At 42.2% G+C, this 27,665-nt stretch overlaps 1 long non-coding RNA gene across 1 annotated transcript; it reads left to right on the top strand.

The window, feature by feature from the left end:
* Positions 1-3,600: 3,600 nt before the first annotated feature.
* On the top strand, positions 3,601-27,665 carry LOC108884610 (uncharacterized). Its single transcript, XR_001961079.2, has 3 exons — positions 3,601-3,903; positions 4,763-4,845; positions 26,946-27,665. It is a non-coding gene; the product is annotated as an uncharacterized LOC108884610 (long non-coding RNA).

Genomic DNA, 27,665 nt, shown 5'->3' on the forward strand with positions numbered 1-27,665 from the left:
GAATGACAATGACACCATTCTCCCCATTAGAAGTCAGCGTAGCATCAAAATGATTTTGTTATTTGCTGTTATTTTAAGATAAAATAGTCACATAAAGTTGCTTTAAGATAAAATTATTTGAAATGCTTCCTATGCATATAAATGTCTGAACATATACGTGAAATATCATTACTGCTGTATAGTAAGCCTACTCTTATTTGTTGAATTTATTTACAAATTGTTGAATCCATGTGCACAGATTAACTGTATGTGTGTATATGTATATGTGAGTTACATTTGTGTAAAGCAAACATTGCTAATATACTGGTCGAATATTCAACTTGCGTTGTATTGCGTGTATATTTGTGTAATTGTTTTACATTCATTGATGGCGTTCATATATTGGATGATGTATGAACGCAATCATTTATTCACAATTTGGTATACACATTTGTAAATCTTGTTTTTATTTCTGAATCAGATTTTATGAATTTGTCTCCATCTGTACTATATCTAAAATATACCTTTGATGTTACTTTAATCTTGAGCACTTGTCACTGGGAGCATTCTGACTCACCAGTCAGGCCAATGTAAATCTTTGGTATATGAAGAAAAAAAAGCAGCTGAGAAGAAAGTGTGAGAAGCCATGAATAAAATTAAGAAGTGGGGAAAAAAGGAAAAGATTTAGGGTAATAGGACTAATTGGAGCAGTAGGATACCTGTGAAGGAGCCAGAGCAGAAGAGTGAATAGTTTAAAGGTGTTATTTTGTCTTTTGCTCTGCTCTCTGTTTCAGTTTTTTGAACATGATTAACATTCCAAAACTCTCTCTCTGTGTGTGTGTGTGTGCATATGTGTGTGTCTTGATGTCTGCACCAGTGCCTCCAGTCTTTGCTGTGGTCCCAGGACAGATCATACACACAACACACACAAGTGCAGATACACACTTGGTCCCTGGAGTTCTTGAGAAGCGGAGATTGCCTCTTTAAGGTGGAAATCAATATCCTTTCTTTCCCCATCTCTCCTCCCTTCCTGCTGTCCTCTCAATTCCCGCGTCCTCTCTCTTTCCATCTCGCTGTGTCTCTCGTCCGCCTTCTCCACAGATACATTTGCCCCACCTGAGACTCTTCATCAGCTCAGAGAGACACACAAAGTGGACACCTTTCGCCCTGCTTGTCTGTATGAGGGACCCTCCCCTCTCTCTCTCTCCTCCTCTGCCATGCTGTCCACACATACATGCACCACCATGGTGCCACCAAATGTGATGTAGTCCCAGACTCAGACATGACTTAGACAGGGTGCTGTGAGTACAGCTGGTAGAGAGGGTGTGTGGGAGTTTGGGTGGGTGGCAGAGGAAGGCCTCGCACCTCTTTATTTGGCAGGGCTAAAAATACAGTGGGGAGATTCGGCGCGGGGCAACGCCAGGGTATGAACATGAGGGTGTTCAGGCTTAAGCGGACTTCAGTGCTGATTTCAAGGCCTGTCAGTTTTGAAGGGCAAGACTTTGAGGAGGGTGGAATTACATGGGTACTGTTTAACTATTCTTTTTTTAAATTTTTTATTTTCATTAAGTCACGTATTAAAAATATGGACTTCCACATGATTAGGAAACAAAATGTATATTTTAGTATATTTAGTATATTTTATTAAGGCAAAAATCTGAAAACACACTCTATGCTAGTGGTTCCCAATACCTACCATACAAACAAACTCACATGGGCACATTACTGAAGAAATAATAAAGCATTTATTTCGACACATTTTTATTATGTGGATATTTGATATTATATTCAATATATAACATTAAGAGTAATAATGGTGCACTGAACCCAAACAGGGGTAATTGCAGGAAGTCAACTAACAATTTTGACGGAATTTGACTGATAATCAACTATGAACACCACAGCTACAATCAGAGCTGCCATACATTTACAATTGCACATCTGTATATTTTTCTTATTCTACATAAAGAAATAGTGTGGTGTGAACATTTGGGAAATAGGTTGATGCATTTTTTTTAGCTGTGAGTTGAGACGATCAGTGCTGAGAGGTGCTGTTAGGCTAGCTGTTTTCGTCGCTGTTGTGTGACTTCTCTGACATTTACATTTTGGTGAATGACAGGCATTTTGTTCTGGCAGCCACAATTTCATCACCTCCTGAAGTTGCTTGATATTGTAGGTGAACTGTCTGACGAAGTGAAGCCAAGGTCAATATAACTTTTCTGGCAAATCCTCTTTCTCTTTTTGACACATACAGCATTCTTTTCTTTGTGGTGCTTGGCCATTGTGCCATTAGCTGTTTTGTCGTAGAAGGCATAGACAGCCAACTATCTAGCAGAAATGCTAACTACTAACTCTGCAGGGAGTAAGGCTCTGTGAGTATGCCTTCTGCTCACATCTACACAATACACCTTATTCTCTCTGTATTTCAAAGTTTTGTTTAATAAATGAAGATAGGCATCCTTTATATAATTAAGATACTACAGCCACACACATAGCTCTGGGAGCCTACATACAGTAGTGCATAATGCTTTGCGCTAAGTGCTAACAATTAGCATGCTAAGATCACAGTGATAATGTTAATGCTAATTATTGGCAGGAAATGTTGATTTTGTTCGCCATCTTAGTTTAGTGGGTTGGCATGCAAACATTTGCAAAGCAGCTCTACAGGGTTGGGGTCAGATCAGAAAGCCTTTCATTGCGTAGGGATACAACAAAATTAGTTGTGACCCTCAAACGATGTATTTAAAACATAAAAAAATGAAACACAAGAGGTACAACTGAGGCTGATGGGAAAGTCAGTCGTTGTGTAATATTTTTATCTGATGATGGTGCAAGATGAAAAGTTAATGATAATCAAAGTTATTACAATTCATCCTTAAGGGAACATGCTTTGGTGATCCCTGGAGGGGTCAGGACCCTAAAGTTTGGGAACCAGGCCTGGATTTTTTGATTAAATGTATCTACCTTGGCTTGGATTATTCGAACTGATGATAAAGTCTTATGTCGTACCCTCCCAAATATACATTGCAAAAATATGCAGGGTTCAGATTGAGCTTTGGAGTAGTAATTTGAAATTTGAGGAGCAGAAGGATTACCAATATGTCATTTATTGTCTACATATGCATCAATATGACTAATCTAGGACTGTGGTTAAGGAGCTGAGCCCAAGGACAGGCATGGCGCAGATAGACTGTAAGTAAAGTAGATTGAGTTTCACGAGCAGAAGACGGTATGGGACAGTAATGTGACACACTAAGTGTCGACAACAGAAAAAAAAAAAAAAAAGTAAATCAAGCTCAGACCAGACTAGTCAACTGGCAGAGAGAATGATTAAAAGTGACTGCATCATTATCACTGCCACCACCACCACCACCACCACCAGCCTTCCCTGACACCCCCCTGCCTCACCTCCCAGTATTCCCCGCCCTGTTCCTCCCACGTTCCCACCCACCTACTTTAACCCAGACACCCCCAGCAGCACTTGGGAGGCTATTTTTTGCCACGCTTCACTAAATAAGGCCGTGGAGCATGGCTGCGCGGGTGGGCTGGTGGAAGGGTGCGCAGCTCTGGTTCTTACCTTGGTATAAAAACCCTGGGATGGAGGGGGTTTCCTCTGACCATGCTGAACCTCTCACTTGCTCCCCCCTTACAGTGTTCTCATTTGAACTTGCTTTCGTCTATTTTTGACACTCAAATTGAAAAAAACAAAAATCAATGTACAAACTCTGCCTGTGAGCAGCATCAGTTGACCTTTTATTCAAGAACCCCTTTTTTTATGCCAACAATTTGATTTGCTAAATTGCGGAAATCTTTCTAGTCTTTCGTCTCTTCATTTTGGAGGAATTGTTTTCACCAACTGCTGGACAAGATATCGGGAAAGTGACTAAGTGGAATATGGGGCAAAAGGACGAGAGACAGGAAAAAGTAAGAGATAACTAAGTTTACTTTTAAAACCTCAGATTGCTATTACTTGTTGTCACCTATCTTTTATTTTCCTTTCCTCTTTTTGCTTTTTTCCCACGTTTCATCCACCCAAACTTTTTACCTCCCACTATGCTTTATCCTTTTTTTCTTTACTTGCTTCCATCATCCCTCTCTTCCTTCTTTTTCTTCTTTTCTCTCCTTTCATTCTTCCAAGCATCTTATCATTTCCTCTGTAACCTCTTTTTTTCTTACTTCTGCCTTTTAATTATCTTGCCTTTCCTTCTCTTCCTCTCCATTCTTCCTTCATTCCTTCTATTTGATTTTATTCTTTAATCCATTATTTTTCTTGTTTTCCTCACCCGCTCTTTCCTTACTCACTCTTTCATTCTCTCAACCCCTCCCTCCCTGCGTCCCTCTTCCTGATTTGTCCTTCAGCTCTGTCAGCACTCACTATCTCACTCCATCTCCTTCTCTGGCACTCTGATCAGCTGTCTTCCTTCTAACTTTACATGGCCTGGTGTGGTGTGGAGGGACGGGCAGCTGCCGCCTGACGCATTTCATTGCCCAGTCATCACTTCCAATCGAGCCCTCTTAAACAAACCTCTTGGCTTTTTTTAATGGCCACTATTTTTGCTCTCTTTTCTACCTGCACTGGGTTCTATGAGGTTTTTTTTCTTTCTTGGTCAGCCTGTATTTCCCCTCCTCCTTTCTCACCCCATCCAGAAAGAGAGAGAGGCATTGCAAGTCCCGTGACCCTCTTCTTTTCTCTCCACTCCTCTCTTTTCACTCCTCCTCTCCTCCTCCTCCTCCTCCTTCTCTTTTCCTCTCCGCATCCTTAAACTCTCCATCGCTGATTCAGCTTCCAGGGAGGAGGGACTCTGCCTGCAGCGACCGCTTCACTCCGCATGGGCCACCATCCCTATCTGGATCACTTTTACTACGGTAGGTGTGGAAGTGTCTCTGTGTGTGTTTAGATGCTTGTAAAATAAGTGTTTTTCTGAGTGTCCTTACTCACTGCATATATTTGTGAATGTGTACATGTTTGTGTGCATGTGTCGAGAGTGCTTTGTCCCAGCCACCTTCACACACAGCTCTTTTTTTTTTCCTTTGCTGCTCCTTTGGAAAACATAGATTTTGAGTTTTAAAGCTGGAAAGAGTCATTTAATTTATTTATCAACCCACTCCTTGCGGGAATTGCTTTAGCAGGGAAAGCATTACAGTCACAGCTTGTAATTCACATATTGACAAAGACCCATCTTCCACACATTCATGTGAGGTTAAAAGGTCAAAGGTTATCGCTGAGGTGTCACACTCTGGAGTATTTTCTGCTCAGCTTGTGCAGTCAGATTGATATTCAGTGGAAATCAGTTTGAATAAAAATGTTAAGCAGCTTAAGGGAAACTACACAATATCTTTTTTTATGAAGAAAGAATTTATACCGTGCATTAGTGCAAGTGTAGCAAGTTGTCAAATAAAGGTAACAAACTCAGGTTGTTTGTCAGCCTCCTATGTACAAGCTGAATTTACAAACCTGTAAATAATACAAATATATAGCTGTTACTAGACATGACAATCCATATTTACAGTCTTTTGAATTCTCAAATATATTTTCCATTCACATTATCCACTACAGCACCACAGCATTTTTTGGGGGGGGAAATATTTGTGTGTTAATATTACATTGCATTTTACATATTATATGTGCCGCAGAGTATAAAATTTTTCATATGGCAGCAGAAGAACATTGTGTAGAAGCACATGGTGTTGAACCAGTGTAGTCCTGCTCAGTGGACTATATTTGAATGCAGGACAGGTGAAGTTTATCAGTAGAAACACCACATGAGTATGTTCTAATGTGCCCCAGTGTTAAGCTCAGCGTCCATGCAGCCATCCCAGTGGGGCCTCAGCTCTATCTATAGACAGGACACACACATGTGTCACTCTCCAGAGAGAGAGAGGGAGAGGTTTAAAGTGGAAGCAAGGTTCTAAAAGTGTCATGCATATGCTCCCATCCCTCTGTCTCTGTTTCCTTCTCTCTCTTGCTGCCCAGGCTAATTTTACCCAGTTAGCAGATACCAGAGAGATCAGTGGTGGTCAGCTGTCTGTCAAGCGTCCGGAGCCCTGACAGGCTTCATGGTGAATTGCTTGAGGTGGCAAGGTGTTGGGTGTCCCAGCCCAGCCTTATAGGAGAACGCCTGCATGGTTGTGGCAGTTAAAGTAGACATGCAGCTGTTTGAAGAGAATCTGTCTGTCTTTCTGTCTAGCAAGCAGTCTTGCAGTGGGTGTGAAACTTGACTTTGTACAATGTTAGCTTAACAGCAGCGACTGTGGATGTTGAGAATATACAGAAAGAAACAAGGTTTGTAATATAGACGATGAGGATTTATGCTGTTTTCTGTTTCCAACTGGTTTATTGGGATGAAAAATGCCTTTTGTTAATGCACTTTATTGTAAGGATTAAAGAAGTCATGCCAGACGGCAAATTCCATTCATTTCCTGCAAAGCTGTGTATCACAGTGCAATGCAGGGTGCATATTACAGACTGCCCTTATCTTACAATCTACAGCAGTTGTGTATTTTTCTCTGGAGAATTGTAATTCCTGCCTGGAATATTGTGACGATAGTGGCATAAAGGCCAGAGCGAACAGGCAACTTAATTCTTAGTAATGTGTCTGTGTCAAGTGCTGGAGTGTATCTGTGTGTTTGCGTGTGTGCACATGTGCAAAGCCCCCTCGTTTACCAGCCCCGGCTGGTGATTTACAAAACCTTCGTTCCGTCGCTGGAAGAGAAAAGAGGGGAGGAATGAGAGAGATGAAGAGAGAGGAGAGGACGAGTGTGATTTATGGAAGAGACTTTTAGTTTAATTACTGGGCGGGCAGGGCTGATGTGCGCAGCCCCCATGGCACTGGTTCCACAGTGGTAGGAACACACAAAGGGGCTATTGGGGGGGCCCAGAGAGGATGACATATTCACATAGGTTTTGCAGATGCACTTGATACACTCAGACACAAGAGTCAAATTATATAGCATGGAAAAGCAATATACAGTACCTGTGTAGTGGACGGTGGTGACTACACACAAAAACAAGGGGAAAAAATATTCACAGAGCTGCTTTTTCAAAATATCCATTTTCCACTTCACTGTGGAGGCATGCTCATATAGAAAAATATATCTTTTGTCCATTGCACATAAAAAATAGACTATTATAAATAGTTTTGGAGAGATTATTTTGTTGTGTCAACTGTTCACCCTCAACATGAGCTTTCATGAGATTTGATTAACTGTAATTCTCATTCAAGGTGAAAGGTTGACACCCAAAGACAAAAGAAGGGTTTCCTGATATTTCAGGAGCAGTGCATTCTGGGATGTCAGCGTAACATGCTCCCCCTTTTTTCCCTACTAGCTTATCTTCTATGTCATAACTGGCCTCATATTAGTAGCATCAAATATGTGAAGGGGAAGCCCAGTTGGAAAATTGTGACACAGTAACAGCTGTTCATCTGTTATTTCTGTTATTCAAACACACACACAAATACACATGCAGCTGCACACAGACACACACACTCCGAATAACCCTTATATGCTTCCTCCTGCTCCCGCCATAGGTTTTCTTAACGCCTCTCTCAGAGCCTTCATTAGATGCCTGACGTTAGCAATGGTTCAATTCATTAAAAGCACGACTCAGCCTTTGTGCATTTGCCTATAAATTGGTATTGATCTCTGAGAGGACAGGGTGGGGGGAGGAGGGGAGGACGGGAGACAGCAGAGGCAGGCAGGGAGGTGTGTGTCTATGTGTGTGTGTGTGTGTGTGTATAGGGTGGATGGGGGTGGGGGTGTGCGGGTTAGCTTGTGGATCAGGGACTGAGGCTAATGGGAGGGGGCAGGGGTCTCAGATGAATGGGGTTCACTCAAGCAACAAGGGCAATTGAAGACACACATATAAACATTTGCATGCATACACACACACACACACACACACACACACAATATGCATACTGACATACATTTACAGATTGACAGATATGCACAGTAGGTCACTCGCACACACACACACACACATTGACATTCCTTTAGTCTGCTCTGGCTGCTTTTCCCCTCAAACCTGTCCCCGTGCCACGCCACGTATGCCATTCAACCTCATCATGACCACCGTCTGCTCAGCATGGAACTGTAACACTACTGTAGTTTGACTGAAAGAGAGGTAGGAGAGTGAGAGAGAGTGTGTGGTGTGGAGTGTGTGAGCGGGAGAGAAAAAGAGAGAGAAAGAGAGAGAGGGAGAGAATAAGAGCACATGCTATATAGAGGGGAGTGGGCAGTCAAGGGGAGACTGCATAGCATGGTAGCCTATAGACTGCATGGGACAGTGTGTGTGAGGAAGAGAGGCAAAGAGATAAATGGCGGGGGGGGGGGTTGGTCTCAGTGGCGGAGGACCGGTGGGACCAGTGGCTGTGTGCCGGACTAAAAGTTTTCAGTGTGAGGAAGAGGGAGAGATTAAGGAAAGGAGAGAAAGAGAGAGGATCAGAGTGAGGATGTTTGAGAGAGAGTGTATGTGGCTAAACACACACACGCGGAGAGAGAGAGAGAGAGAGAGAGAGACTGCAGAGGCAGCACCTGGGACACAGACTGAGAGAAGAGAGAGCGAAGCACTTCTTCTTCCCAGTCTCCTTTTCTTCTCTGCTCTCGCTTTATTGCTTCTCTCTTTGGTGCATCGGCCCAGCTGAAGCAGGGGAGGAGGGTGAGGAGGAGGAGCAGGAGAAGAAGGAGGGGGAGTTAGAGAGGGGGGATCTCGAGCCAACATCTGCCCGTAGGTAAGTGCAACATCTCCCTCATTTCCCTTCATCCCTCGACCCCCCACCCAACCCACCCTCCTCCCTTCCCACCTAACCCCCCTCACTCCACCGCTGCAGCTGAACCTCTAAGCGTGACACTCAAGGTGAATCGCGTGCCGGGTGTCTGTGTGTGTGTGTGTGTGTGTGTGTGTGAGAAACTGCTTCATAATGTACAGTATGTCAAGGCAAAGCAGACACATGGTCACCAGACAGTGTAGTTATGCTGTAGTATTGCAGCTCTTTAAGAAAAAAACAAAACAAAAACGTTTTCAGTTAGAAAGGGGCAATTTTAATGTTCTGAGTGAAATATGACTTTTAAAAGTGGTGCTTCTTCTTGGTGACAAGGCTTTTTAGATGAAATGGTGTGTAAATGAGTCTGTGTGATCTTGTATCATTCTATGATGTGATGTGGCATGGTGGAATTTCTAAAAATCCAGATTTAAATGTTTTGATCTGTTTCTTTTTAAGGATGTAACAAGCTTTGATCAAGAACTACGTGGCAGGTCAGAGGAACAGGCTGGGTCATTTTTACAGCAGTGAGAAAAGTCGTTTAAGCATAATAACAGGCTTTTAAGTTTTATTTTTATGAAGTGTTTGTTTTATTCCTGAGTTTTTAAATGTGTGTTTGTCTATATGTGTGAACTGTATCTTCTGTCTAAGTCGCTGATGTCCAGGCGGACCCTGAACCTGGTGAGGGGATGGGGGTGGGGGGTTGTATGAATCTTTATTCAACATTTTTTCCTCACCGTTGAGTGTTGATTGTTAAGGGTATGTTCTGCGAGAGGAGGAGGAGGAGGAGAAGCTGAGGTGGAGCAGGATAGAGGGAGAGGGCGGGGATGGGGGGCCTGATGCGCCACCAAGGACAGTGGCCTGCTTGGGGGACATACTTCTTTATATGCCCATATGAACAAGAGCAACTATGGAATGTAAAGAAGTATGTATCCCAGGTCGGGAAAAATTACAGCGCCGCATCTGAACGAAACTTGAACATTTAAACGCAAACTTAACTGAGTCTGCAAACTGAATCTACCACATGGAAACTCACTGGAGAGGATTTTCTCTGTGTTTTATTTCCACATATTAGTCCCAGGTATTCTATATGAGCTGTTCATGTACATGTGCAGTGTGTGTGCACACACTTTTCCTGTCCTGATGTGGCCCAGTTGAGTCCAGTCAGCTTGGTGCAGCAGAGAGATGCATACAGTAGAAAACTGTAGATGCAGCTGCAACTCCAGTCAGCAGTTTCCACTCGCCCGCAATAGATTTTTGGATATCTCTTTCACTCTGTTCTTTTGAGTTTATTTGCGGAAAAGCAGACATATTTTCTGCACTCTAATGGTCTAATGGCAGTGATTTCAAGAACACCTTCCGCTTTCTTTACAATACCTTTTTTTTTTCATTCATTTCAGTCATTTATCAGGCTTTCGGATTGCATAGTGTGAATATGATAATGCTACAAAAATACACCCGCTACACACACATACACACACCACAGACAGACAGCAGTTTCCCGTAAATGGTGCAGTGATTAAATGCTTGCTAATGGATAGCATGGTCCGAGAGTATGGTCAGAAAGAGGAAGAGGCAGAGACTGGCTGTACGACTCTTGAACAGATTGCGAGACTCAGACGCCTGTCTGTAGTCACACTGTCTGGATCTGGGATCAACTTGTTGGCCTGGTTATGAATGCTTCCTATCATACATAGCGATTTTGACATGCAGAAACCAGTACTTTGTGAACAAATGTGAAGTCAAAATATGGCTTTGTAGCAGTTGTTTCAATTTTTGATCAGATCCTGATCTGCTGGTTCTTTCAGTGTGGACAACACAACACTTGAAAATCTTCAGAGCAGTGCCTGGAGAAAGTTTATGTTTTATGGCATTTACTATAGAGTTAAAAGAGGGGAGAGTGACAGGAAAAATAGGAAGCTGGAATGAGAAAATGACGTATGACGACAGTTCTGAGTCAAACCCACAATGTCAGGCTACATGATATCTGTCTCAGCCTGCTGAGCCAGCAGAATGCTTTTTTGGTAAGACTCTGGAGTGATAATTCTTTAGCTCTGATTAAGTATGTATGGGATGTATATGCATGCTGGAACAATGACTAATCCGGGTGTGGTTTGGGAGCAGGTATAACAATCGTGTCAGGTTTTAGTGTATGTATTTTGGCCTACTTTGTATATAAATACTGTATGTGACCTAGTTAGGGTTTACCTGTCCCTGTTTAGGTGTTATTTGGGCCAGTTTCAGTGCGGTAATTTGGCCCTGATCAGGTGTACACCTCAGGGCGTTTTGCCTGTGTGGGAGCTGCTGGGCTGACAGGGATCTGCAGTTGGATTACATTTGCTGCCAATCTTATTTTATGAGAAAAAAATGTTAACTGGGGACCATAAATGAGAAGTGCTCGCTGCACAACTGCTTTGTGCCAAGAAGAATTGTGTAACATTACAATACACGCAGCCAGTGTGTTTCAAAGCTAATTAACCATCAATATGAGAGACAGTTCTAATCTTAAACAGCCACAGATGAAGAGGCCATTGAGATAAACTGGGTCCAAAAATGCATAAAACACACTTCAGTGGGGAACATATTCATAAAGCCCCCCCCCAAACATAGTGTGTGTGTTTGTGAGTGAGTACAAGTGTGTGATGTGTGATCTGTGTGTGTGTGTGTGTGTTTTTATGTTGGAGGGATTTATTGCAGTGATTTGTAAGAACCAGAAGGAAAGGTCGTTGTACTGTGGGAGAATTCAAAGATAGAAGGGCACAGTGCTGAGGGTGAGAGAGACTGGGGGGGGGGTGACAAAGGGGAAACGAGAGAGCAGCGTAGACTGAAGTGGGATTGGAGCGGAGGGAGTTGTGGCGAGTGAGCGTGTGAGATGAGGCGAGGCGAAAGAGGCAGAGAGAGAGAGGGAGACTGGATTGATGATGGTGTTCAGGGCTGGTGTGTGTGTGCGTATGTTCGGGGGGGGTGCGAGGGGGATGGGCGGGTATTGTTCTGTCACTTTGCCTGTGTCAGCAGGTGGAAGCTCTCATCAGGACATTAAATATGCAACAATGCTGACTGCGGCACCGTGCTGAGACAGCCAAAGCCGGACGACTGGGGGGCCCCACTAAAAGTAAACCAGCGGCACCGCTTTCCCTTGTTCTGCGCTAGACAGCCATCCATCTACACACACACACATGCGAACACACACACACACGTACACAGAGACCTCCAGCCTCTTCTCAGGGCTGCCCTGACCCTCTCTCCCTGCTCTCCTTGGCTGGCTGGGTATCCGGCTGGTAGAGCTGGCTGATTTACCGGCTGACTCACTGGCTGGTTGACTGGTTTCCCCATCTGGGAGTCCACACAAGGGCAGAGGCAAAGCTAGTAATCCACAGGCCCAGTGAGGGATTAGCAGTAGTTACATACAGATCAGTCATGTGGAACATTGACTGTAACGACTAAAAAAATCTGCCACTGTGAATGTGGAATTTAATGCAAAATCTACAGTACAGCTGGCTGTATGTACTGTATGTGTATATGAACTGTGGTTTGAATCACCACTCCCTGTCTGTCAGCTACTGATAAAGCTCAACAGTCAATCAACCATACTGAGTTTATGAACAAATTTAGATTTTAGATTTGTTCCAAAAACAACAGCAGCCAGATGCATAAAACTCTGTGTAGGTTCATGATTAAAACACAGGCTGAAATATGCACATGCATTCTTTTAGTCTGTTTCTAAAACTATGTATGTACAAGCCTGTGTTTTATAAATTTCAAACTGCTGATCTATTTCAGATGTGCACGAGCCTCATTTCACAGCTACAGCATAAATGGATGTAGATACACCCTTAATCATATGTTTACACATCGATACTTCTGCCCGCCCAACCGCCCATTACACCTCCAATGAAAGGAACGTCAGCGACGGAGCACAATTTCACAGCAATTTTGTTGCATCAGCAAGGGCCTTCATTGATGCCGAAGCATCTGTCCTGCGATCACTATGCATGGCTGTGGCTGTTTATAGCACCCACCAGTAATATCTCATTATTAAGCACCAAAAAAGTCAGTCATGATTTTGTTCACACTGCTTATACTGAAACATACTTTATAAAGTGCTTCACATAACAGGTTAGAATGGAAAGATCATAAACCTTTGGAAATAAATAATACCACAGATGTAAGTAAAAATGATAAGAAAAGTGAGTAAAATTAAGTTTCTAAGTTAATGTTTGATAGGTGTTTGACAGATCACTATCCAGGATAATCTCTTTCCTTATTTTTATATTTCTCTTCGGTGTAGACAAAACGTATGTGCACTGCACACATCCCCATTCTAGTATTAGCAGTATATGTGTGGGATGTAGCATACGCATGCTTTTTGTGTGTTCTCCCCTGATACAGATAAGAGCACCTGTTTAACACTTCAGGAGGGTATGAAAGAAATAGAAGAAGTGGGTGGTTTGTAGTGAGATTAGCAGCAAGAGTTAATATAGCTGAACAGACAAAAAAAGAGCCTCTGCAACAAAAAAGCTTAATTTGCCAATAATGTTTGCAGTGGGAAGTTCAATGCAGAAATGCGTCAATGGTGATGACTTAGTGCCAGAGAAGGAAAGATTTTAATAAATAGAAAAATAACAAATTTGCGTGTTCAGTTGAAAAATGAGAAAGACAGTTTTTAATGATTATATGTATTTTAGTGTTACTTTTATGGCAATGCAATCACAAGAAAAACATTGTTAATGAAAATAAGTTGAATTTTAATCACGGCTGAGTTTCTGTAGCTTTGTGTGGCTGCTGTGTAGCAATGCGGGGGAAAAAAGGCTGCCGGTGAGGCCTTTAGCGTTTTAATGGCCTCTGGTCAGGGGAGTTTAGTTTCTCTCTGCTTTTGTGAGTGTGAGCACAAAACATAAAATCATGGATTGTGAGTTTGTATCCATGCAATGTGTACCTGTGCTGCATGTGTGTGACAGAAGACCAGAGAGAGAAGGTGTGAGCTGGAAGGAGGTATGAGATTGTAAAATCAGGTTTTTTATATTAAGTGTCAGAGTTTATTGCCAGGATTTTTTCTCTTTTAATCATGTTTAGAGTAAGTGTGCATCAGCAGCAATCTACACAATATAATAGGGGTAAAGAGTAATGGAAGTTGAAACAGATGCGGTGGAGTGGTAATGTATATGTCGTCTCGCCCTGATACAAGGACACAGACACAGCCTATTATATCCCCTTCTGTGTTTATGTCTCTAAAGTGAATCTCAGGGGGAATGTACATCTGAACCCCCCAAAGTCATTCCTCAAACAACAGGCACACACATAAAATACAAACACAAATTCTGTCACATGTACTGGTGTAATGTAAATTAAATGTGTATATAGACACACAGACACTCAGCAAGTCGCAATAGGACAAATACATTATATACTATCAACACCAGCACGGCTAGCCACAGTATTGATTTATCGTGCTGTTTATGTTCTTTTTTTCTAATATGTACACATTACATGGATATAATGTATCTGTACTGAGAGTAGTGGCTCACTGATTTGTTTCTCCTACTGTAGAAGCAGCTTTTATTTGTAGTATCAGCGATGAGCGGGAGCCAGAGTAAATGTGTAATTTCACACTTTACACAGGCAAACTGCTCATGCACTCAGTCATTACAGAGGCGTGTTAAAATAGACACTGAGCTTATTAGAGATGGAACATGTGCTGTACAGTAGATGTGTCACTGAAATCATGGCAGACAAATTACTCTCAACAAAAAGAAAAAAGACCGATGACAACAGATGAAAGAAAAAAAAGATAAGGCCCTGATAATAAATGACTTCAGAAACCTAATGAATTACTCATAATTATGGGCCTTAAAAGTCAATTAGTTAATTGGCCCAGCATTTTAATGTGAGAATGATGGTGCATCAGTTCAAAGGGAAACTGAAAATCGATTAAGAAAACACACAGCATAATCAGAAACCAAATTACGATTTATCATTTAGCGATTAAGTCATACATTTTCTTGTGAGTGGGTCAGAGCTGAATCACCCTGCTCTAGACACACACACATGCGCTTACACAGTGTGCCTCCAAAAAGCCGATCAGCCCCTACGCCGGGACAGGGATCAATGTTGAGGTAATTTGTTTCGATCAATTAAACAGACATCTGCTTGAATTAGACTCCAATAGACTGCAAAAGGCCCAACCCCTTCCCATCCGTCTGTGTGTATGTGTGCATGCATGTGTATATGTCTTTTGTACGAACACAAAAGCGCACACCAAAGCCACAGACAAATTGCTAAAAGGTGAAGAATCTAACATTCCAACGGTGTGTAATTGAACAGTTGTAGGACACCAGCTGGATTTGTAAATTATTACATCACTTTGTAGTTTATTTCCTAATTTCCTGCTATTAAACATTTTGCCAAACACATTTAGCTCCTAAAATGCAATGCAGGGTGGAAAAACTTCACATCTGGAATGAACAATGCCACAGGCAACTTCATCACTTGTTTATTGTTGATGGTGCAGAGAGGGGGGAAAAAAGGTGAAAGACAGTTATATTAGCCCGAGTCTAATTTAATGGTTCCCACTAGTGTTCTCTGTACATCAAGTGATGTTGCTGACACCAGAGCCTGTCCATTACTGTATGGTATGAAGAGAGAGGGTCTGCTCCCTTCAAATGAACACGCAGGATAATTGTTATGCAGTGAAGCTGTGAAGCAGAGGGAAGTAATTAAAGGAACAAGGGCACTGTGATGGTGGTGGGCCGCATCCCCCTCCTCTACGTCCCCATTGCTACTGTTTCCCCCTGCTCGCTGGAGATTACCACACACACACACACACCACACACATTTTCACATGCGGGTTCCCCTCACATTGACACCATCATAATTACTGCCAAGGTTTACAGTCATTCTAATATTCTAATTACACTCTGTCTGTGTTTATAAGGTCATAACATTTACAATTTTACGACACAGTAATTGTCAGTTGACCAAAAAATGAGAAAAAGGCATTTCTGCCTCTAATTGTTTCTTCTGATCACTCGCCCCAGAATAAACACCCCATTTTTTAATTAGTTCAAAACACATTTGGGTTATAGAATATACAGTATCTGTCCCAGTGCCTCCTCATAATGCAGCTCCCACCTCAGAGCACATGCACCCATCTCCTGCAGTGTTTCAAAAATATATTGCCTGGAGAGGCATCTCAAGGAAAATATGAAGTGGAGTTTCAGTCATATATCTCATAAGGAGGTATAACTTAGAATATAATGCCTTCCTGGGCACACTGTTATTTCCATTACTGGTTATGAGAATAGTGAATGAAGACCGTGTGAGAGAGTGGTTTCACATGCTATAGATTCATTTTGGGGAAATCGTCTCACAGTGCAGCAGCAGGAGGAGCAGCAAACTACGGGCCCTGGAAATCTGGTTTCAAACTTTGAATATTTTTGTGTAGAATTAATTATTTACAGTCCGGAATTTACTGGCAAAAATACAGTTGCCAGTAGTCTGTTTGATCAGATCTGATCGACAACATAAGGCAACAATCCCTCTGTCATCAGATTTTGATTCAAATGTTCTGATTGGTGCTCAGAGGTGGACACATTTTAAACCACCAATCAGGAGCAAAGAAAAATAAACACTATGTAAAAATCTTTCATGAAATAACCAAACCTGTTCTAACTTTAGCTGAATGTTTTTCTTAACAAAACTCATTTCAGGGCCTTTAAGAAGCAGGAGTCATTCAGGAGAAGTGCTCATTCATTTAAGAGCCTAAAGCCAGTCAAAATAAAATTCCTTGTGATGTAGGAATCTGGTCTATGAGCATCCAATCCATGCTCTGCCTTTTCAGCGGGTATCCGCATTGTCATTGTGACCATGTTAGCATGCTGATGTAATTACAATTATGTATCTACACACTCAGATTAAGTAGGTGGCAGCATGCACCTAGTTGGTTTGCGATCTGCCAGTAAACACAAAGAATAAGAAGAGCATGTTGCACTTCTGTGTTTTGGTACAGCTGTTTTCACACCTGATGCAGACCGTACCCCAGTGCAGTTGTACTCCAGACCACGTTTTCAAGTGGACATGGTTCATTGATCTGTGCCTGGATACGGTACGGTAATGTTCACACTAACCAAATGGACTGGACTTTGGGGTCAAGTGTACTCAGGTCCCTATTCTCAATGCCTCCTTAAACAATTAGCTGCAGATTAATTTCTTGTTGACCGATTAATCAACTTATTCATCCAGAATGTAATGTCAAAAATTTAAGACAGCTGATGTCATTCTGAGGAGATTGATATTTTTGGAGCGTTAAGTCAACCACTGTAAAATATTTCCTGCTGGCGTGGAATATGAGCATCCAAGATGTACATTAGACATGTTTGACTTGATCTGAACCAGCTTCTCATATGGCTGTGCATGATTTTTGTCTTCCTGCCCATCTCTATTTACCTGCCTGTGCTAACATGTCCTCTGTGTGTGTGGGCCTCATGCATACATCTCCCTTCGGTACTGCCAGAGATGGAGTGTAATTGGGAGCAACATGCAGGAGTACAGAGTGTCAGGGAGTCAGCAAGACAGACTGCCATAAGCAGTGATACAGGACAATAGAGGAGGAAGATGACTGTAGCAGCCAGCAAGGTAGCAAAAGCAATGAGTTAGTCATGGCCTGTCAGCCAGTAAAACGAGCCAGTCAGTCAAGGAGTCTGTCAGTCAAACGGCAGAGCAGCGAGTAAGGCAGGGCTGTGATCACTGCCCCTGTCCCTCCTATAAGTGCATATATATATATATATATATACACACATATATATACATATACATATATGTATGTATGTATGTGTATGTGTATATATAGAGCAGAGGAGTACAGGACAAGGCTAGTTAGCATTCCTCTGTCAACACCCTCACTGCTCAGAACTTGTGTTATTGAAGAGGAAGAAAGAACGAGACAGAAATAGAGGTTGGAGTTAGAAGACATTAAGGACAGTGAAAGGAAGAAGGAAGTGGTGGTGGCATAAAGGCTAGAGTGGAACTCCAGAACATGTATGCGGGGCATCATGGCTAACAAGAAAGACAAGAAACAAATGATCATTAGACAAAGTAAAAGAGGAACAAAGAGAAAGAGAGCGGTCGTAATGAACAAGAATTACGTAGAGAGAGAGTCAGTCGCTGAAAGTAAATCTCCCAAACCCATAAAGAGTTATGTGTTGTGATCTGTTCCACCGATCGTTGTGTGCTTTGAGATAATTGCTTCCATTTTGTTGCACAGAGACTATTACAGTATATGATAGCCGGATTACCATCTGTAACAGTGGGCTTTACACAGCAGCAGTAGTGCTGTATCAGCAGCAGGCTACTGTAGAAACTATAGGTTTAGTGAATAGCATGAGTGGGTTGTGTATTGGCCTAAGGCTATTGTAGTAGTTATGGTCTCCTTTCACAGAATTCCACTCAGTGAAGTGAAAACATTTTTCTGTGTCAGATCCAGCGACATCAGCACATCACCTTGGTGGGATCAAATCTCGTTGCAGGTCTGACAAGAACCAGCAATGTGATCAAATGACTCTCCAGAATCAGGCTGGTAATTGTATAGAAGACTTTTTTTCACTTCTATGTTTTTAAAATAAGTGGGGCTAGTAAGATCATACATGTCATTTCAGAAGGCTGGTGATAATCTATATTCTGTGTTAAAACCAACAATATGTTCATCAGTGCTCATCAGTGCCCAAGCCCCCTGGCAACTACTGACAATTTAAATCATTAAAAACAAGTCTTTTTTTTTATTTTATTTTTATTTTTTTACAAAACCTCAGTAATTTAAAACAGCTGGATGGTGTACTTGTAGCAGGAGGAAATAGTTCATTTATTGGGGACTGTTTTCAGCCTCATTAATGCACATTTGGTGCTCCAGCAAGTATTTACAGATCCAGTTACAATACTTAATGTGGGTCAAAATAAACTGGTGTATGTGTTCATGGTAATGAAGGAACATGTCACCTAGTGCAATGTAGTGTACTTGTTAGTGGGAAACATTTATAGTTGGTTTTGGTCTATCCATGGGACTATCCAGATAGTAATGTATGGATACAAAACCATTTGTACAGTACAATACACTGACATAAATCTTTATTCGATCTGTACATAATAGTAAGGTCCATCCACTTTGGTGATAGTAAAGTCTTGGTGTGATGGTGTGGCAAAATGCATTAACTGTTTTTGTCTTTTGAAACATACTCTTAGTTTGTATTAGTTTCTGTTTGCATTTCTGACTGACTGGAGGTTACATTTTGTTCTATCCTATAGTGACAACACCCATCACACTAGCACACATACTGCTGAGTACAGTGTGAATGTGGATAGTAGTGGTGCAAGCATGCATTGCCACTAATGCTTGTAATGTTAAAAATTCTACTATAACTAATAATAACAGTTTCACAACAGTAATTTCAGCACTGTGTGTGCTGTGCAGTCATTGTTGGACTCAGATCAGTATAATGACTTTATGATGTACAAGCTTGCTGCAACAAATCCTGAAACTATGAGTTCAGTGATGTCATTTTACAGTGAATGTGACTTGTAGCATAAAACTTTTATCCTTTATGAGGAAAAAGTAGCCTGTGGCCATTCCTGCATTTCTTTTCAGATCTGTCCACAGCTTGGAGAGAGGGTACACAGTGATAGTGCCGAGACAGCAGAAAGGTGGAGGGAAGGGAATGACATGAAACACATTGACCCATTATTTGTGGTAATATGCTTCTAATTGCTTGCATTAACCAGGAAGTTGTGTGTCATATGACATATACATTTCTATGTTGCAATATGGTGGTATGTCTGTCAGATCTGAGTTCCTTTCATGTGTCTCCATTGGTCAGTCTGTGGCTGGACAAAGCTGAGAGGGCTACTCTAAGCTCTATGAATCCAGGTCATAGCAGTGGCAGGGAGAGATGGAGAGACACTGTTTAAAAGAGGAGAAGGAAGGAGAAAGAGAGACTCCTGGACTCCTGTGGTTTGTTACGGGAACAATAAGGCTGCAGGGCAGGAGGGCATTCTGGTTCGGCCACAACATCCCTAAAGGAGGAGAGGAGAATGTGGAAAGAAAGACGAGGGAGAGATGAAAGAAAATGAGTAGAATATTCAAAGTAGAATATTCACAAAAAAACACAGAAGTGGAAAAAGTATTGAGATTTTTCATTGAAAAAGTTCAAATACTAAGAAGTAGAACTATTTCATTACAAAGAAAGAGTTAGCATTTCACTTTTTTTAGCAGGTGGAGCTCCTTTTAACTACTTTACATACTGATGGTAAATCTCTAACAGTGTGTCATACTATATGTAAATGACATCTATCAAACAATAGCAGTTGACTACAGTAATTGTCTATTTAAATCTAGCAGACACAGAACAACATTAACATTATGAATATCACTAAATCACTAAATCACTCTCCTGTTTGCTCTGTTTTGGTCTCCACAAAGAAAGTTGATATCTGGCTGTTTAGTCACTAAATGAATGAAGCTAGTTGCTGATAGTGTACAGTGACGTTTTTAGAGAAAACATCTTCCTGCTGCATCTGGAAACGATGCTGATGAGAAGAGCTGTGAGAGTGAAAGTGAAGCCACACGCTGTAAATCTAAAACAATAAACCTAACATGCAGCTCTAAGTAAATGTAGCTAATTATGTTTCACCACTGGAGAGGCAAACACATAATTCTATTGTGTGTAAATGTTTAACTTGAGCCAAATTATTAACAGTTGATAAGAAAATCAATAAAAAGTCCTCACTGTACTTTTGGCTTCATCCAACTCCTTCATCTTCATTCATAGTAAACTGTATTTTGCCTTTAGGCCAAAAGCTTTGTTGGGTCAGTTTAATCACACTTACCCGTCCCAACACATAAATCTTCACACAAGCAACCAAGATGCTGATCTGCCACAGATTCTAATCTAGATGACTCTAACTAGCTCGGGCCTCTTTCGATCCCCATTGTGCCAAGTTAAAACAGAGCAGTTGTAATGAAGCCTCTCACTCTCTGCGTGCTTTTCAGACTTCGAAAGAGCAGGTGCCCCACTCTCTCACAATAGAAAGCGTGTCAGCCGGGGCTATCTTTATGCCCAAGCTCCTTTCTGACTTAAACTGCATTGGATTTTTTGTTTCACGACAGAGTGTATATCAAGTGTGCCTTTGTGGCCCTGCTGCGGCCTATAATGAATGCATGGCTAAAATACCTAAGTGGCAGTGGTGGTTCGTTAAGGGAGGGGAAGGAGGGAGGGGTAAAAGATGGAGGAGGGGTTGGGGGGGGGGGGCATTACAGCATGCTCAGAATAAGAATCAGCCTGCATAGGTAGAGAGAGAGGGAGAAAGGAAGGTGAAGACAGAAGGCAGGTCTGCTGCGGTTTGGCAGCCACTGCATATGGATCATGACATCATTCCCCGACAAAACGAGATGGCGTCTTCACCACTTCGATATCACTCAGAGAGTTCTTTTAAAAAGGAGGAACATGCACATGTTAAATTGTTTCATTTAACTTCTGCGGTGCCCTTCATTCTCTTAATCCAATCTCCTTTCACTTGAGCAACTGAGGCTTTTCCCATCATTTCTTTCTATCCGAGCTGTCTCCGTTTATCTCCCTTTGTTCTACTTTGCCAAGAAGTTTAGTGACAGCTCCGTATGCAGAACTTAGCGGCTGGCATTTTATATATCCATATGTGAGTTTATGAGCAGATAATTAGCAATACTGGCTCTCCCCAGCATCTTTAGACACTACTTCCATTTCATTTTTGAAGCTACATCTCAGCATTTTTAACATATAAAATCATATACAGCAGTGCTGGCTCAGATGAGATCTTTCACTGCTTGTTGACATGTTTTTTTTAATTTCATTACTCATCTTATTGATGGTGTGTTGCTGTGCTGAGGACAGGTCCGAGGGACAGTTAAGGGTGGTTAGACAACTCATGCACACGTACCATAAGGCGGTCTGCTTCCGGGACAGCGTTCCAGCTCGCAGACTCTCTGGATATATATTTGGTGAAATTACTGAATAAAGTGGCTCATTAAGGACACTTACAGTGCCATCCTTCTTACATTAATGTGAAGAATTTTACCTCTGCAAAGTCTAAGAAAAGACAAAGTCCCCAAGAGTCCAGTAAGGTTATATTAATGGAGGATACAGACCTTGGTCCTTTTTTTTAAAACGCTAAATAAGTTTTTTTTTTTAAATAGCCCTGTTTACATGTTGTGGTGGTTTACAGAGAAAGGTAGAGAAGGGAGAGTGTGAGGAAGGAGGGGATATAATTAAATATATCATCTAAATAGGTATTGATCGTCTTAAGGGTGTTGCTGTTAGATTAAAAGGTTAAAGAATAAAACCGCTTTGAGGTTTAAATCATTGTGAGGTAAAATCAAGAGCGGTGGGAGATAAACACCGCAATAATCACAAAGTATGAGTGCGGCAGACAAGCTTAATGACGTCCTATAGAGACATTAAAGATCCTGTCAAGAAACATTTAAAGATCATAACCAAAACTGGTCACAGTATTTTAAACAAATCCTCTGGGAAGAAAGTTAAGGTTGGGTGAAATATGGGCACAAGGTTAAGCAAGTGCCACCCTGTTTATGTCTGTGGAGATACTGTCAAAGTTGCTCCACATTATGAACTGCAGTGTGGACGTAGCTTTAGAGATACCATCATTGCAGGCCACAGTAACCCTGAGAGGGCTGCCAACTGATAAAGAAAGAGTTCACCGCCGTACGGTTACGGTAGCCACCTGAGCTGAGCAGCCGCACAAGGTCAGGAAGCATTTTTATCCAACAGACGTGTTTTATCTTCAGGGAGAGTAAGGGAGCGAGGAAGTGGCTGAGCAGAGGATAAAGGGCCCTGTTACACTCCTGTCTCCTTCTCTGATCAACCAATCAGGCGCAGGCATAGCGCTGAGTCAGCCGCTGGGTGCTGCTCACGTCCGAATGCAGGGGGAGGAGGGGTAGGTGGTGGAAGAGGAGCCAGCCAGTCGGTGTCTGCAGTGGACTGCAGCAGCATTAGCACTGCTAACCTCATGACAAGGGGCCTTCGCTGGGGAGAGGGGGCCAGACCAGCAGCTTATAAGTACAAAGTCTCATTCTCAGTCCTGGGGTTACAGTCTGATCTCTTCTGATGTACTTTTATTTTACACCACTTCAGCAATGCTCATCACAGTTCAATAGGTATTAGCTCCACCATAAATGTCTGCGCTCAGTTTAATACATACATCCCACATTTCCCTCTGCCTGTAGTCAGTGGCTAATTAGTAGGAATAAATACAGCCACAGAAGATAAAGTTTACAGCCCGACCACAGGTCAACTTGTTTCATTACTATAGTGTGCCTTGCATTAAGCTAATTACCAAGTGGCAAACATCTTCATCAGACATGCACAGAAGCCTTCATTAGGATGGTTTGTCTAAATCCGCTTCATTTAAATGCTGCATTACAGAGGATTATTGCAGTTTTAAGTGGATTTTAATGGTTATTTTGTAACAGCGGCATCACAACTGTCAGGAGTTTCTGTTGTCAGGAGTCAGTAGCAGCACGTAGACGTGGAAGGAAGTGATGCTCTCAGAGGTTTCCTGGGCCTCGCCCTCTCTCAATGCAGAGCCAGATGGAGAGCCATGGCCTGACAGTCAGTCAGTCACTGAGAGCCACTTGTCCTGATAAGGAGAGAGAGAGCTGAGAGGAATACCAGACAGCCAGGGACTGAGACACAGAGTATGCGACATGGTCAGTGAGTGAAGAGGTGTGTGAGTGAGTGATGGGAGTGGCGGCGTACGGCAGGTTGTATTAGTGCAGCCCCCATGTCAGGCCATACATCTGAAATGAAAATATCACGCTGAGTGAGAGTGACAGAGTCCGCTGCGGGACTGGTTTGTCACTCCTCCTGCGGGGGCCGTACATAGTAGTGGGCTGGCAGCTGCTCTGTAACACCACCTGTACTGTGTCCCTGGGGACGCCTCACACCCCCACTGACCTTCCCACTATGACTCCCTGATTGTCTCTACCACTACGTCTCTCCCTCCCTCTCCACCGGCGTCCAGCTGTCCCTAACCCTCATCCCTCCTCATCCCCTCCTCCCCCTGTCTCCAATATAAGGGCAGGAATGCAGCGGACAGCACAGTCCCAGAATAGACAAGTAGCCAGCCTATCTCCAACCATGCAGTCAACCTGATAGAGGGCACCTACAGTAGCAGCCACACTCATGCAAGAGTTCACATACATGCAGCACCACGACCCACATACAGTCCACTTCCTTGTGCTGTTGCGCTGCCAGACTTATGAATGCACAACATCTTTACTTATTGTAGTTTTGATCTTGATGGAGCTGCCTTACAGTTTAATGTTGAAAGAGCACTCACCGGTGAAGCTTTCAGCAGGCATCTGAGCGAGGTTAATGATAAAATGCTATGGGTGTAATGATTCTGTTTGATGTCGGATCTGAGTGGAGGTGCGCAGGGTGAAGGAGGGCTGCCCGTTTGATGAGTGTGTGGGCCACAGATTGCCGGAATAAAGCGCAGACAGCGTAGCGAAGGGATTCTCTCCCTAATCTACTGAAAATCCTGCTATGAAAAGGATTTCATGTGTAGCGCTTTCTCCTCTGAAGTTGATATTCGCGCTTGAACACACAGAAGCTTGGCGAGCAATACGCAGAACATACACACTCACTGACTCACACACTCGCTCTTACTGTCTGATCACTGTCTCATTGTCCACAAAAATGGTACACACACTCAAACCTTAGGGGTCAAAAATAGACATGAACATCCATACAGGTTATATGCTTGGAAGCACAGAACACACACACACAGACATGAACTCCTAAACACACACACACTGCAGTGCTGCATGTTGCAGAGGTAGAACAACAGCAGCTCTGGGACAGGTACAGAATTCAGGCCATGCAGGCTCGTCCTTTCCTTCTCCGTGTGCTACTTCCCGCTTTCTTCCTCCTGCTGTTCTCTCCTCTCTTTCCAGCCTCCCTTCTTTTCCTCTGTTTTTTTCTCCTCAGTCAAGGATGCATCCCTCTCATCAATTTGCCTGGTCTCTTGGGTGACAAGTTTATTAAACATGAGAGAGAGAGAGATGGAGGGAGAGGGAAAGAAAGAGTGAACAGGCCCTATCTTGCTCCTTGGCTCTTTACATGCACTGCCAGTATTTAAGCATTTATTTTTTCTTAATGTGATTTGTGTGCAGTGAGGCTGATATATTTGTTATCTGGAGAGGGGTGGACAGCTTTGATACAGGACTGACAGTGTAATCTCTCTCTTTCACATACACACACACAGCTATAGGATATAGAGCTATAGGCTGTGACTGTTAAATACTGGTTTAAATACTTAGAAGCAAGTCAAGTGAAGGCAGTTTTTGAAGTGTTACATTTTGGTGGAAACAGTAGATATACACAGTCATGACAGAGAAATTACAGTTATTATATTTTTAAGTTAACAAATCCTATGAAAAGATCAAAACCAATAGTGCGTTAGCCTGTCTCTCAAAACGTTCTAAGCCCATTTGCTCCATTTTTAAGGTTGAGTAATTTCCTAAAACAGGGATAATAATGTTTTATTTAAACATTACTCAAATGGGAAGGACTATTTGATTGGGACTATTCTCAGGCTGCATCTAATGTTTAGACACTGGGGGGTGGCAGAAATAACCTGTAAACACAACACTGTTATATAATCATATTAAAGTTACAGTTGGAACAGCAAGCATGCTAGCTAACTGCTGCTTATTTACACATCAAGAGGACATTTGGTGACATTATCCTACATTTAGAGTTGTGTTCCTGCTATCTGATGAATGCAGTTCCATTCATTTTTAATGTGTCTCTGGTTTGCACCAACTCCTGACAAGAATATACAATTCTTTAGCTGCTAAATGCTGAAATTTGTTCACTAGATAGTTGTCAACTTTGATGGTTCGCTGTTTTGTGCTAGGCAGGTAGTGTACCATGGGTTTATCAGAGCTTTTTCTATAAAACAGCTGTCTGCTGCTGTTGAAAACAATGCTGATGATGAAGACAGTGCAACTGAAACAAAACAAGTAAAGATGCATGTCATAAAACCAAAACAGTGAGCTGAAAGACACTAAAATGCTCTGTAGAACTGATGAAAGTGGAGTGGAGTGATAATTCTCCACTCAGGATCATCACTACGAGTGAGCCTTTTCTCTTATACATTTGATCTGCTGTTGATATCAAAATATTGAATACAGCCGCTGTAAGCTTCGAAAAGCAAAGTGTAGTCAACTGTCAGAGACAATACTGTGTCACATTGGATATGCAAAAAAAAATAAATATGCAAAATCAGTCAGATGTAGGGAAAAAAAATTTCTAGAGGGAAAATATCAATAGCTTGAATTCCAGGGCCAAGACTCTGCTTAAACAGTTTATTTCCTAATGATTAAATGATTAGCTAAGGCTAATTGAACCAGGAAATGAGTGAGTTACTCCAAGGACAAGCAGAGCTGTGCAGCTAGCAGGAAGACTGCTGAGTGCATCATCTCTGTGCCACCATGCTCAGTGAGGCAGCAGGGCTGAACAGCCTGAACCACAGGCCAAAAAAAATCTGAAACATAAGTGAGAAAGGAACAACAGAGAGGAGAGACTGGGTGCAATGGAGAGGAAGCGTGTGAGCGTTAGTATGCATATGAGCGTGAGAAAGAGATGTTCCACATAGTGCTGGAGGTCAATGAGAGTTAATTTTCCTGCTGTCCTATCCGCTGGCTTCATTAGCAGTATTGGCAGTTAGGTGATGAATTCATTGTTTTCTCAAGTTTGTCTGCAACCATCGTTTATATGCGCTCCTCTCTTATCTCTTAGGGCCCTGCTCCCTGTTTTTCTCATCCCTTTTTCATCACCCACATGGCTCATTCCTCTCTTTTCTCCATCTTTCCTTCTCTCTCACACACTCTCTTCTCCTTCATCTTTTTCCCCTCTTCCTCCTTCTTAAGTTCATTCTTTTTTGTATAAATTTGCTTCTTCTCATCAGTAACATGCACTCTTTCAAGGGCAACATGTCTGCCAATAATCAATGACTGTTTGCTTACTATGTGTCTGTGTGTTTGTGTGTGTACATGTGTGTCTTGCATGTATAAATGGGTGCTTATTTGATTCTCTATGTGCGTAAACGTCTCTTTTTCTTATCGCGCCCTCCTCTCTCTCTCTCTCTCTCTGTCTCTTTCAGGTCTCCATCCAGACTTGCTTCTTCACTTCTTCCTCTTCCTCCTCCTCCTCCCTGTCACCTTTTTGACCTGACTCACTCCTAAAATGCTTTGCTAAAGCTGGTAAAATGGAACCAAATCAACTGTTCAATGGATTTGGTCCCCTTCAACCAGCTGTAGCTGTGCATTGATCACTCCGAACACACATGTGAAGAGGGACAAACAAACAGAGAGAGACGCGCTGGACAGACTCGAGCTAATTCACTGGAAAACAGCTTTAAGATCTAAAACTGAAACTGCATTAGTTTCGTCATGGAAACAATTGGACTGAGACACAAAATCAGTCATCAGTTACTGTGTGGATTTATCTCTATCACACAGATTACCCAAAAGACACTGAAGTCATTTGCTAAAGCTGAATAAAACAAGCCAGGTAAGTAATTATAGATACTGTATCTTGGTAAATTTGTATTTTTGTTGTGTACTGCTATAATTGCATTGTTCTTTGGAGACGTTTTTTATTGTTCTTTGCAGATTTTTTTGACTCGTGTGTGTGTGTGTGTGTGTGTGTGTGTGTGTGTGTTATGTGCAACCAACGTGGAGGTATGTATGAGGAGCTATTGAGTGCATGAAAAAATGCTATGTAAGAAAAACATTTGTGATGTGCATGCATGTATGTGTGTGTCTCTGACTCCTAATGCACATGTCTGATCAATAAAGCCTCATCATGGAGTTCATATAAA

The sequence above is a fragment of the Lates calcarifer genome, linkage group LG6 (genome assembly GCF_001640805.2).
Source record: "Lates calcarifer isolate ASB-BC8 linkage group LG6, TLL_Latcal_v3, whole genome shotgun sequence".
In the NCBI taxonomy this organism is placed as follows: Eukaryota; Metazoa; Chordata; class Actinopteri; family Centropomidae; genus Lates; species Lates calcarifer.